The following is a 13,662-nucleotide window of genomic DNA, read 5'->3' as shown; positions in this document are numbered from 1 at the left end:
TCAATACAGTTGTCTGACACTCACGTTTTCCCACAAATAATCCCATCAAACTATCTCCTATCCTAGTGCATCAATTTCTAACAGAGAGAACTGTAAATTAAAAAGAGACAATAGGCAACGTAACGCTTTACATACGGGTTCAATAAGTGTTGCTTTCATATTTAAACTAAATCTCACCATCTCACTTTCTGCTCTAAGATTTTCAGAATCATCATCATAAAACCGTCTTCTCTAAAACAATTATATGTTTACTATTAAAATACATATCATCACTGCAAACAACCTAACACCTTGCAAAGCAAGCACTTATATCTAGGCCTCTGTGAACTTTAGATTATACTGCTTAATTTAATGTTTCACTTGTTACACAAAATTCACATAAAAATTTACTTTGAACACAGAAAACAAGCAGATGTTGAAGGTGCTTTTCTTTTTTTGCACTACTTTCAGTGCAAAATATATCCTTGTACCAAAACCTTGACACAGAGATGAATTCTGTACCAAAATGCGTGAGTTTTTGCACTTATAAGAACTGTGATGATCTGCTGGCACTGCAAAATCTCTCAGCCTCTCTCTCTCTCACTCACAGGGATGTTATTGTTAGGCTCACATTTCAAATGACAAAACCACAGAAATTCACCTGTTAGTTACCTCAAGTAACTAACTTGTGCCCTAAGGTAACTTCTCGTGCCCCCGCCATACACAGTTTTTTCATCAGAAAGTTAACTGTAAATATTATATTGATATTATCAATGATGTTATCAAGGATGTCATGAGTGCCGTAATTTGTAAGGTAATCAGAAGTGCATGGCACGAGTTATAGTTACCTTCGGGCACATATAGTTACTTGAGATAACCAACTGTAACAGGTGAATTTCTATGGTTTTGTACATTTAAAATGTGAGCCTACATACAGCGTCACTGTAACGTTTAAGTGAATTTCTATGTTTTAAAAAAATTGTATTTCCTAACTAAACAACCCTGTACCTTAGTCTTCTTCAGTTAATTTCTATGTTTTTGGTTTTTTTTAACGTAAAATTATGGTTCATTAACTTACACTTCAATTTAATTTAATCACAGCCGCGTATGGCTTTCAGCCGTGTACTGCAGGGGTTGGACGCAGGGCCTGGCCTGTGGCCAGTCCATGCGGCCCACCTCCTTAAGCTACCAACCCCTGAGAGAGCGAGAGAGAGAGAGTTAGAGATTTAGGCTTTGATGAACGATAGAATGAGATTTCCAGACAAATTGAAAAAAAAATATTTGTCAATTTTAAAAAGTGAGATCGCCTTTCAGTATCTAACTTAAATATATATTTACATAGACACACACACTACATATTTGGATCCGCCAAAAATTATTTAAATAAATAAATAAATAAATAAATAAAAACCAAGCACGGGCTCTTGCGCTTGTTTTGGAAACGGCTCTTGGGTAGGCCAGGGCCAACTCAATTTTGAATGAACAGGCTACCCACTCCCCCGAACACCGGGGACAGCCACTTCCCTGAAGCTTTTAAGAAAATGGAGGTAGGGGGGACTGCCTGGCCAACCCCCTCAGCCGCTGGAACAGTCACATCCTCAGGTCACAATTAATAATCGAATGCAGGGGGGGGCGAGCACCCCAACTCAGGGGACAGTCACCTCTCCAGGGCTTTCGACAAATACAGTGCAAGAGGGTGAGGAGGGGGCTACACTCCCCCTCAACGTTATAGTACAGCTCACATTTGTAATGTACAAAACCACAGAAATTCACCTCTTATAAGTAGTTACCGTGAGTAACAAACTAATGCCCTAAGCTACCTATACCTTGCACCCTCGCCATACACTGCTAATTACCCCACAAATTAAGGCACTCATTACATCTTTGATAACATAATTGATAATATTTACAGTGAATTTTAATTTTAAAAAAAACTGTGCAAGATATTAATAATACATTGGAATCTGTAGTCTCTATATAAACTGGTCTCCAATTCCGTTATAATCGATGACCTGAGACATACCTAGTTGCCAATTATAAAGAAAAGAGCTCAGCAATCAACTATTCTAAGTTATTACAGTGGAGTTCTGACATCACAACGCTTGCTGCCAGCAGCAGAGGTGAAAGGCAGGTCAGTCATGAAGTATAATTGAAGCAGCCATTTAAAAAACAATGTTACTTTTCTTTCTTCTGCTATATTTTTTTAGCTTGCAATGGCAGAGAGAACATGTTTTTTGCACCTAGAAAAGCTGAAATTTTCTGCACGTTTTTACACATTGAAAGCTACTGCAGCTTTTTTTTTTTTTTTTTTAACCGACTTGTATTGAACTGTTTCCAATATATGTTTGCAACAAATATTTAAAAGGTTTTTGATGTGTTTAATTTCACACTAGAGGTTTTATTTTTATTCTTCGTGTTTGCAAAAAACTTTTTTTTTTCATATGAAAAAGCTACGTAACAAGGTTTTAAGTGGTTCGTCGGAAAGGTGATGTGAACATGTGTCATCTAGACTAAGGTATCCCAGGCCATACCTAGAATAATGCAAATTACCTCATAGTTCCATAACCTTATAAAGAAACTGGCCTTTGGCCCCATTCCTCTATATGGTTATGAAACTCCTCTGACATGCAATATCTTTATAATGTATGGTGGGGTCCTTTAGCCCATATATTAAAAATAAAAAAAACATTCAGAGGCAGATGCATGTGCACCAAATCAGCCATTTTAGAATAAATTTTAGGCAAAAATATTGACTCATGCACACACAGAAAGATTGAGTAGCAGTGTTGGCAGAAACAGTCCCTCGCCAAAGTAAAACAAGCATTTGCTAAATGGCATTTTTTTTTTTTTTTTTTTAACTGAAGAACAGATTGAGCCATTAGTCCCTAGCACTGAAAGGGACTACATTTTATGAAGATTTGCACTTTGTGCAAGAGCAGACTGGAGTCACTCACAATGATGCAAAACAATGGCTGACCTGGAGTTTCATGCTGTGGTGGGTGGCTGAATGGGAAACTAACAGGCAGGTAGATGAAGAGGGTTAATTAAAAAAAGTGCTCCCCCCCCACACTCTGAGGACCACTTCAGTCCTCATAGTGTGGAAGAACACTGTAGGTTCTAGACACAGACTATCTTTGGGAGGACTGGCGCTTTAGGAGGACCGGTCCACGTAGTGTGTTTAAGTAGCTTCGAGCAAGTGCATCAAAAAACTAAAAGTGAAGTTCTATTTGCCTTGGTCCGCTTCATAGCCTTTCCTACTATCAAAGCATGTGTGGAGGTAGAATAGTAAATACACACTTCATTACGGTCAATGGCCGGTCCTCATATCTGTCATGTGTGTGTCACACACTAGCAAAATGTCTTGGCCCTGCGAGACCTAAAAACAGAGCCCCACCTAATAATCCTAGCAGGGTGGTTGGCGCCCATCCCGAGGGCGAAGAACTAATGTAAAACCATTAACAAATAAAATAGTCTCGTACTCAGCAGATCTTTGCCAGCGTGCCCCCAGAGATGAAATAACGTGTCATAAAAGGCAGATCAAAGAACAGGGTGCACGCGCCCGGCCTCCTTATACTGCACGTGGCTCCACACTGACCCTCCCCAGGAATGCTCTGTGGCTGGCTCAGGCTTGAAAGGTTGACTGAACAGATCTTACATCTGATCCCTTTGTTAACGCTATCTTGGTGGCCTGTACATTTCACCTGAACTGTGTGTCCTGAGTCTTATACAGCTCCAGAAAACAAAGGCTCGACAGTTAATACTATACTTCTAAAGAGCGGACTGGAGGCCCAGGTCAGGCGGGGGTGGTATTGAAACTACCCACTGCTGCAGCAACCAGGGAATATGCATTTTTAACGAAAAGTGGCTGCAATTATTCCCTAGCTGCTGTTCAAAGGCTCTAAAGGCTGTTGCAATTACTCTTAGACCTAAAGCACTCTAATCTGGGCTGCATGTTGCAAAAAATGCTTCTTATATTGTTTTTTGCGCTCTGTTCAGACTTGTCTAAAGGTTAAACTGTTATAGAACAACATTAGATGTGGACTTGGAAGCAGAATTATTTTTTACAGTGACCCCCCCCCCCCCCCAAAAAAAAAAAAAAAACCACCACCCCTTAATTCCCCCTCCCCCGAAAAGCTGGGTCTTTTTCCGGCCCAGGTAAAGTGTAACAAAGGCCATTTGGTTGCGAAACTGCGCCACTGCCATGCAGACTAAACAGACTATGGCAAATGGAGTGTATACATGCGTACGGGGGAGAGAGTAGCCAGGGTGTGCATTTGCTAGGGCGAGTAGGAGGGCTTAAACCCTCCACGATATTGTGTTGCATTATACACAATTATATGCGAACCCTGACGAGGCACCGAAGCGCATTTGCAGAAAGGTATGGTATGGTGTGTGCATACGTGTGTATATAGGTCGTGCCCGATTGTGTTTGGGGGCAAAAGATCAGCTATTATTGTGATTTGATGATGCACTTCGGAGTGAGGCTAAACCAGAGTGATAAGACGCTTAAACATTTAAGCCGGTGAATGGAAAACAAACAAGCATTTGCAAGGCAACGGACCTCGCATTTAGTGGAGTTAGAGCTATTACCGTTGTAAACTCCTAACCGGACTTTTCTTGCTACATTAATTGGAACAAAATAACGAGCGCGATTATGCTGTGTAAAGCCCAAAGATATTACAGCAGGATCGGACCGCTTTGCGCTCGGCCCTAGAAATAGACTAGACTACGGCCTGTTTGGCAAGAATTTTCATGTTAGAAAAAGCTGGGTCGCAGCGTGAGGCTGCACATATCAAGTGTTTCAGTAAAATTGTGAATTATAGAACAATGCACAAACCTACTATATTCGGTCAGAATCCCAATTGAAGAGGGATTATGCCTTCATCTGAATTATATCCTCTAGGTGTCAGTCCATAGGCACAGTGGACTCACCAATGGAAATGGGCATTGTTTGATCAGCCATACCACATGATCTCAGAATGCAATCTTGCAGAGGAGGGATCCCCTTGCATGCTCTGTTTCTATATGGGCTAGGTCAGTATATAAGTATGACGACAAACCGACCCATTCAAAAGCACTGTACACCTATTTGATCAAACATACAACAAACCACAATGTAAGCCAAAATGGAGTTTGGGTTTTGCACTAGTTTATGGGAACACCTTTCCTTTTCAGGTAGTCTAGTAGGTTCACCTCATTGTGAGAACAAATCAGACACAAAGGAATGGGCATCATGTGATCATTCTCAATAGGGGTGATTAAGGGTAGACCAGGAGTGACCGATGAACATTCTCAAGTGCTATTTTCACTATAACACTATGATATACCGAATTCCTGGTAAAATAAGACAGTGTAAACCTGTTACTGAAAATAAATCCCAGTATGGGGCCTTTGAGCCAACCAACTGCCTATCTCTCTTCTAGCAGTAGCGAAAATACTGGATCCCTAGGTTTCTAAGCAACTTTGTTTATTGTAGAATTCCAACTGCCCTCCTGATGAGGCTCAAGCAGCTTTACAAAATAGAGGCACTGAAACATTAATGGCGTTTCTGTAAAACCGACATTTGGCTGAAGATTGTGAGCGTCATTATCTATTTTATCAGATTCGTCAACTGCGTTTCATACCACCAACCCTTATTTTCGGGGTGTGTGAAACAGCAATTAAATGGTTTAGCTCTTCCCTATTTGAAAGAGTCTACAATGTGACAGTTTCTCTCATCAACCGATATTACCTATGGCGTTCCACAGAGGCCTGAAATCTCTTGCTACCGCTTTAACATCTATGGCGGGCCATTTGTTGCACTTATTCACTTCCCGGGCTTCCAGCTTTAATCTCACACTCACAATGCACAACTTCTGTTTGAGTCAAATGTGTTTTTTTCTTTGGACAATCACTCCCTTAGGATTGGCTTGCTGGAAGTCAGGGAGTGGAAGGGACATGCTGGATAAAACGAGAAAAATACCAGCAACCTGAGGGAGTACAAATCTCGGAGCTCTTCCTTTTTGGCCGAACTAGTTTGGCACTTGTCCTGCACCATATTCGGTGGTCAAGCATTGGAGACTAAATTTAGTACTTCCTTCAGAGAGACTCTGATGCAGTTGTGTTGTCTTACACGTTTCAAAGGAGGAAAATTTGCAAAACTGTTTTTTTTTACTTCTGAAGAAGGGCCTAGTGTTACAGTTGCTGGCTTGATTGGGTACTTACTCAAGTAAAGTGACCATGCCTAATCAGTTATTAAATTCTCTCTAACAAAGTCTTTAATCACTGCTCCCTCTGATGCGTGATTTGGTACACCCCGAGCAGAGTGGGTTTATCCCTGGAAGGAACACCCATACCAACCAACCTCTGATGTCGGTTTTCAGTTACAGATAGGGTTCCGCAGGGACATTAGGTGGTGGTCCACTTTTTAGATATAGAAAAAGAATTTGACACTTTGATCTGGGACCATCTATTTGAGGTTTTGTGAAATATGGGCATGGGATCTGGCATCTTTAAATGGGTCTGGCAGGTCTGTACAGGACAGATTTATTTAATATAATGGAAGACTAAACGGAGCACTCGACAGTGATGACCTTACACTGGCTATAGAGCCCATGGACTGCTTTATGTACTGCAGAGCACAAACGTGGTGGATATATCTCAAACAAACACACATACTGGTAGATACATCTCCCAAACAATACACATAATATCTATATAAGCGGACGATGCCTGATACGATGAAGGAACTTCAAAATTCAAGGAAGTCTTTGGTCTCAATACGGATAGGCAAAATCCTACATTTGCCCAATGTTCAGGTAGTGAGAACGATCCATCCACCTAGTTTTAGATAACTTCTACAGCGGTAGTTAAACCCCTTAAAATATTTAGGGGTGCAGAACTATCACGAAGATGACCGGCACATAGAAGGTAATGTAGTGGAGGTCTCCAATGTGATCAAATAGATGACACCTTTTAGTGCCGGCTTCCATTGTCTCCACTGGGATCCAGGGACTCCCCAATCTATTATTGGAATATGTGGACACCTACTAAGCCATTACTAGAAGCTGGGACACCAGCTTAAACAACCTCGAAGATTTCAACCTCAAAACAATATATTAAAACACAGAAAGAGGCATTCATCAAATAAGGAAAAAGATGATGAAATATTTTAATTCACAAATGCCTTAACATTTAAAACATTTTCAATACTACAATTTGCATTTTTAGTTATATACACTTTAATAATCTATTAATGTTATGTGATTTTCTAAGCACTCGCTGATCTGCTGAGTAGGCATCACAGGTCCCTGGGACCACAGGTTAAGAACTTTCAAAATGATAATACTGGCATACCCTTTTTAGGCATATTTACCTTACCTATAAGTCCCTAGTACATGGTACCCGCAGGGTACCCAGTGTCTGCAACTTAAATGGTACAGGTAGGCTGCAGCACTCAATTGCCCACTGCGATGACAATGCAAACATGGCTGCCGTAGCCTGGCTGTGCACGATTAAACTGCATGTTTGGGCACTCAAAATAACCCCTTTTAAATATTGTTAATTCCTGCGTAGGTCTTACTGCTTAAGGCAGGGTGCATAGTATTTAAGAGTAGGACAAGTAAAAGTCTAATATAAAACATGTCCTTACAGAGAAAAGGCCCAAAAGGGAATTTTTAATGTAGCACGGTTAGCTGTTCCATCGGAAAGCACCAGGATACAACGTTAATTTTAATACATTTGATCACCGCCTAGGAAACAGCTAGAAAAACATTTCAATAACTTTAATAGTTAAACAATATTCAATTTAACTAGAAAGTCGAATTTTGTCTATTACAGAAAAGGCACTTTATAAGTGTTACTGTTTGCTGGCCTAAAGCTTCCAAGGCCATTTTGTGCCTTTCAACTATTACCTGGCAGCTGTGGGGGAGGTGCGAGCTGCTCCCAGGAACAAACTACAGTCTGACCTGAAGAGGCAGATATGACACATCTGAACCTGATAGAATATATAGAGGATGGTGGGAGGACTGACATTAAAAAAGTGTCAAGGTCTACTTGAGTGTCACATCCTGCTTGAATAATCTGATTTCGGCCATCTTGAAAATGCTCAAAATGAATAGGGTTAGCCCCAAGAATCTTTACTCTATTGGTTAGGGCTTTAAAGGGTCATTCCCAGCCACTAGCTCGTGCCAGGCAGAAATGTGGCAGCTCAAGGCACTCACTTCAGAACACTCCTGGGCCTCAGCAAGATCGGAAGAAGACTGAACCTACTTTCTGCAACCTGAGAGAAGCCCTAGAGGACTTGACTTGCTCTCTCTCTCCTGCTGTGCCCAGGACAGAGAAGTGGGCTGCAAGGATCATAAAGGAGACCACCAGTTAATGCTAAAGAGAAACAAGCAGCTATAGGAGGCATTTTCCTTGAACTGACCAGTGACAACTGAACCTTGACAGGATTCTCCTGTTGGCCTCCATCTGCCAAGTGGCGAAAGAAAAAAAGCCAAAAGGTGACCCCCTCCCCACCCCCTCGGGGTCCTGTACTCCTGTGGTGGATTGGGACTTAAAGGGCTAAAGTCAGAATGTGCATTTTCTGACCAGGAAATACTTGGTTAGTGTATCCAACTTACAGTCCAAGGCACTCAAATGGCACCTAGGTCATGTTCTACAGCGATCATTATCACTTGGAATTTCCACTTCTGCCGCTATTTCTGCTTATAAAAACTTTAAAATGTCATATTGTTGGTTCCTCTTAATGGACTGTTTGGCATTTTGCTTTTTAACTTTTACTCTATTTTTAAATTCACTTTGGGATTTTTACTGATTGCATTTCAACTGTTTTAGTAGTACATAAATACTTTTTGCATTGTCTCCAAGTTAAGCCTGTCTGCTCTGTGCCATAGCTACCAGGGGGTTGAGTTCACGTTAATTTAGTGACCTGGAGGATTCACCCCGACAGGGACTGCGATTACTACTTGGTGGGTACATACCCCCTTCAATTAATAACTCAATTTGTTACAGGGGGCATAGTCTGCCTCTCAATCATGTCAGGTACTGCGTGTTGGAGACCAAATCAAATAGGTTCTAGTTGACTCTGGTGAACATGAACTAACGTGCAGGAAGGTCGACATCCCTGCCAAGCTCCCCGAAAAGAGGGACCCCTAGTGATCACTGAGTAATTCAATAAGAGTTAGAGCTCCAGGACAGCCAACATTCTTCACACAAATGTATTAGGTGGTAAGGCAGAGGGCACATTAAGAAGGTAATAAGAGGATAGGACAGTCACAAAAAGGGGTTTAGGTGTTGTGGGACAGGCTGCACATGCAAAAGGGGTAGTAGTAGGTAGAGTCTAAAGATTCGCCAATGGTAATGCAGCAGCATCAACACCAACAGTGGCTTCATATGTCTCGGATTTTACCTTTATGTTAAAAAAGATAATCACTTCTTACATAAGTGGACAACTTGTAATTGGTGTGTTTGGAGTCTGAGGCAAGAGGATCTCATGCTAAAGCCAGTTTAAATAAAGGCACCTTACGGTCAATGTTTTATTGTGGGCTTGGGGTGTATTATCCTCGAGAATCCCACACTGTTTCAGATGGAAAGTACGGTTCTCCCTACAATAAATTCCCCTCCCTCTACCACAAATCCTGCAGTTAGGTTGCAGTGATAGTTTCAGTCATACACTTATTTTCTGGGAAATAATGATTCTGGCTTGCTATTTTTTACCCTCTCAGTGTAAATGCAGTAGGAGAGGTACACACATCTATTCTGACAAACTTAACAGCATTTCATGCTTATACATCACATACTATTGGCACACCCTAAGTGACATAGTCTGTAAAGAAGACATGTAAAACCAAAATCAAAATGTTATTGAAAAAATAAAACAAAGAATTACAAAGTTATGAAGACCCTTACTTTTCTTCAACTTCCACGAAAGCAAATGCCAACCAATGGGTGACCCCCTCAATTTAAACCAAAACATGTGGTCAGTTACGCATTCACTTAAAATGTAAACATAATCCAACGAAAATGTAAAAGGTACTTCACAATTTTCACAGTGAAGAAAAAGAATGCCTTTTAGAAAAACAAAAATAAATAGACAACAGAGAGGTCTGATGTTACATAAATCCCCCACTGCCTCCCCAGCTCCCCCCGCCAAAAAAGCGCCAAGCAATGCTCGCTCCACAGAACAGTGTTTTCAGAAATAGCACGAACCTCCGTACGACCCATAGAACGACAGAACTAAAGAAAGCCCCATGTGAACCTATGCAGTCAGAGGAAGTAAATCACAAAGATGAAAGAATGGATGAGGGCAACGCAAACAGTGAGCAAGGTATGCATTACAGAGAAAGCAGCCAGGTGCACCTTGGCATAACAAAAAGTCATAAGGAATCATACTAAGCGAGATATACCTCAGCACATATCCTGTTGGATGTAATCTTCTATGCTCTCTAGCATCCTCTCTCAAGTAAGGTCTACGTACCGTGTGTGGCGAACTGCGGTCAGATACATCAGCAGTCACCCTCCTATCATATTTCAGGACCTGAGGCAAGAATTACGCTTACATTTTCGTTACTTCTTGACAGCAGCCCATAATAGATAAGGTTTTAAAATAAACTTTTGTTTTACTTACTATCTAAGGGAAACAGACAGAACATGTGAATCAGTCCCCAATCAAATGCCATCAAAGAATTTCAGTCTTTTCTGGATTTAAGTTAAGACCATTTTTGTCCATCCACTCAGATAAGCCTCTCGGGTACTGTTTAACAACTGGCAGTGCATCACAACTATCTTCTTGAAATGACAGAAGCAGATAGATATCATCAGCTTAGAAAATAACTTTTAGAACCCAGTACTCAACTAGTTTGGCCAGTGGTTTGAGATGCGTTGTATAATGTGGGGCTTAATGCAGAGCCCTGTGGGACCCCCATAGCAGAGAGGTTTGGGAGCAGAATTAAAAGGAGGGAGGTGGACCACCCTGGGTACTATCATCCAGATAAGATTTTTTCCAAGCAAAAGATTGTCCCTGGATTGTCTCCTGCGGTCCTGCAAGGCGACTGTTTCGCTCTCTAGTGTTGTAGAGATTGCAAGTACAAACGGATATGTATAATCTGTAGGAGAATATCAGCAAGCAGAGAACACCAGGAGGGCCAACTGTGACCCCATTTCTGCTCGCAACAGGGTTGAATCCTTTGCACTTTGGATGTCTATGTCTGATAAGAATCTTTCAGCATCACTTGTACGGTACCTTCAGAGAAGCGTCAAAAAAGGGCATAATGATTAATCCCGGAGACAATACATATTCTACTAAAGTCACAAAAACAAGTGGCAAGTAATCACCTTCAAGGCGAGCTATTCTCCCCTCTGCTCTCAAAGCTAGGGAACATCAATACACACCCGCAGCACAGCTGCTATGCATACCTCACAGACAACAGATGTTTATTGTACACTGGTGGGTCATGCACAGGCAAGCATTCCTTTAAAGGGGCCATTCATCGAATAATGTCACAGTATAACAAAACCAAAACTGACAAACAAAGGTACATTATGGAATGCTAATTGTTGGTGATGATTAGCAGTGGAAGACCAAGTAAAAAGAACCGCATTGTCTTTACTCTGGATGGCCCATTTAAAACCTCTCTTCATCCTACATCTGAATTGACGAATCCACAACACTTTGTATATCATAAATATAACGTTCCAATCCATCAAGTAAATTCCTTAGAAGGTCTTTGACACATGCTATCCTTCAACACTGCACAGACTATACCTTGTTGCAGGCTTGTAACAGTGCTGTAGGCTTCCTCTCTGAATTCTACGCATTCTCCTTCACAGATACTACTGCCACTTCTATTTTCAAACTGTCTCCGAAATCATTCCCAGCTCGGCTTTTCACTTTCAGAATTGCTGCTGTGATTCTTGATTCAGACACTGCTACTTCACCTGTACTTTCTAAACGAGAACATGAAAAAATATATATTCAAGTAATTGGGCTGCAACATCCAGAAATTAGGACAATCTGCAGATGCCACACTCCCACTTGCTTGGCATCTCCATCCACCACAGAGGAGCATACTTATCTTTTTTTCAATCACTAACGCTATAGCAGTGGCAACAGTGTGTCGAGAGGCTCACTCACTGGATGCTCAATGTGTAGCAGTCACCTCTTCCTCTACAGAGGGGAACAACTCATCTTTGAAGGCCGTCAAATACTTTGTGGGGCCACTGACATAGACTTTTAGGAACCATTTGATGCAGTGGGAGGTGGGGTAACTAGCAATCTTTAGTAGGCTTGAACGGATACTCCTCATTAGATCCAGAGAGGTAGTGGGCCACTAAAAGCTTGTTAGCAGGCCCACTGATGGATGTACTGTGTGTGGCCACTGACACTACTTACTAGGTCATTGATGGCAGTACTGTGTAGGGCCACTGATGCTCCTCACTAGGCCCAGTGTTGTAGACACTGTGTGGGGTCTCCAACGCTTGCTATTAGGCCACTGATGTATGCATGGTGTGGGGCCACTGACACTTGTTACTAAGCCCATTGATATATGCACTGCGTATGGCCATTCATGCTAGTCACTAGACCCATTAATTCATGCAATGTGAGGGGCCAACAAAGAACATAATTAAGCCCACAATACCTGTCCAGTCTGTAGCTAAGGGATTGTTACTCCATGCATTGTGGTACGCACTGTAAGGTGCATAAGAGGCACTGAAAACAAATTGTTGCACTGAAGAAAGGATATTCAATTCCCCCAAGTGACTGATGCAGTGTCTAAATCACTAGCTGAATGCCTTTGCTTTTTAGACAGGTATCTTTAGCTGTCTCAAAGCATCTATACAAACAAAGCGCAGAGGGATAAGCTTCATTCAACCATTGGTTGCATCATTCACTTGATGATAAGTTCACTTTATTTTTTTATCTTTCACATATTTCTTACTCATGGGCATGCAGTGATGTATTGAGTGGCTACAAGGAAATGCTTCCACTGAAGTGTTTGAATGAGGACGTGTCCATGCACACGCAGTGGAGGGCTGGCTAAAGGCATCACGCAACACTTGACTACATAGCAGCCTTTACAAAGATACAATCAGATATTTTCTGTGTTATCCTGTGTAATTACAGCATCTATCATCTCAACTAGAACAAATATTACCATACACTTCAAATGAAACAGGTATTTGTTTTGTCAGTGCTAGTTAATGATCAAATTACTAACCAGTAATTATCAATCCTCCAGGCACTAATCCACTTCATCCTGGTTCTTATACATGCACAGAGAGCCTTCTGAGACTTAACGCAGCCCTTCTTAACCCTGAGAAAATGTATTGAGGGGAACGAGTCACAGAAGAGCTCACATTTTTGGGGTTGGGCAGGTGGGGAGAGACCACAGGACATGACTACAGGGTGGGGGACAATGAGCTTGGGGTGTCTGTGAGCAAGAGAGTGCAAGCTCAAAACCGAGCAAGAGAAAGGAGCAGAACATCCACTTCCATGAAGGGTTAAATCAGTAAAACAGAAAAAAGTTGCTCCCGGTGTCAGCGACGGAAGGATACATTTCACCCAATCAAAAACCAGAGCAATGTCGAAATATTCCAAAGAAGGCATCAAATCAGAAGAAGCAGGGGCTAGCATGTACAAGGAGGCTATCCAATCAGACAAGGGGCTGACCCAAAGCGACACTGCATACAAGTGTTTACAAC

The 13,662-nt window shown here is 41.6% G+C and overlaps 1 protein-coding gene across 11 annotated transcripts in view; it reads right to left on the bottom strand.

Annotated features, from left to right (window-relative positions):
• SEMA4D (semaphorin 4D) overlaps positions 1-13,662 on the bottom strand; it is a 498,348-nt gene that overhangs the window by 371,391 nt on the left and 113,295 nt on the right. For 2 of the 11 annotated variants that reach the window (XM_069227508.1, XM_069227522.1), the window contains exon 2: positions 11,726-11,907. The exons of the other annotated variants lie outside the window; for them this stretch is intronic. The gene's annotated coding sequence lies outside the window, so the exon portion shown is untranslated. The remainder of the gene's footprint in view (positions 1-11,725; positions 11,908-13,662) is intronic. 11 annotated transcript variants of the gene reach the window in all.

This window comes from Pleurodeles waltl, chromosome 1_1 (assembly GCF_031143425.1).
Source record: "Pleurodeles waltl isolate 20211129_DDA chromosome 1_1, aPleWal1.hap1.20221129, whole genome shotgun sequence".
Taxonomy (NCBI): Eukaryota; Metazoa; Chordata; class Amphibia; order Caudata; family Salamandridae; genus Pleurodeles; species Pleurodeles waltl.
Note: the sequence above shows the minus strand (reverse complement) of the source record. Positions and strands in the feature narration are given on the sequence as shown.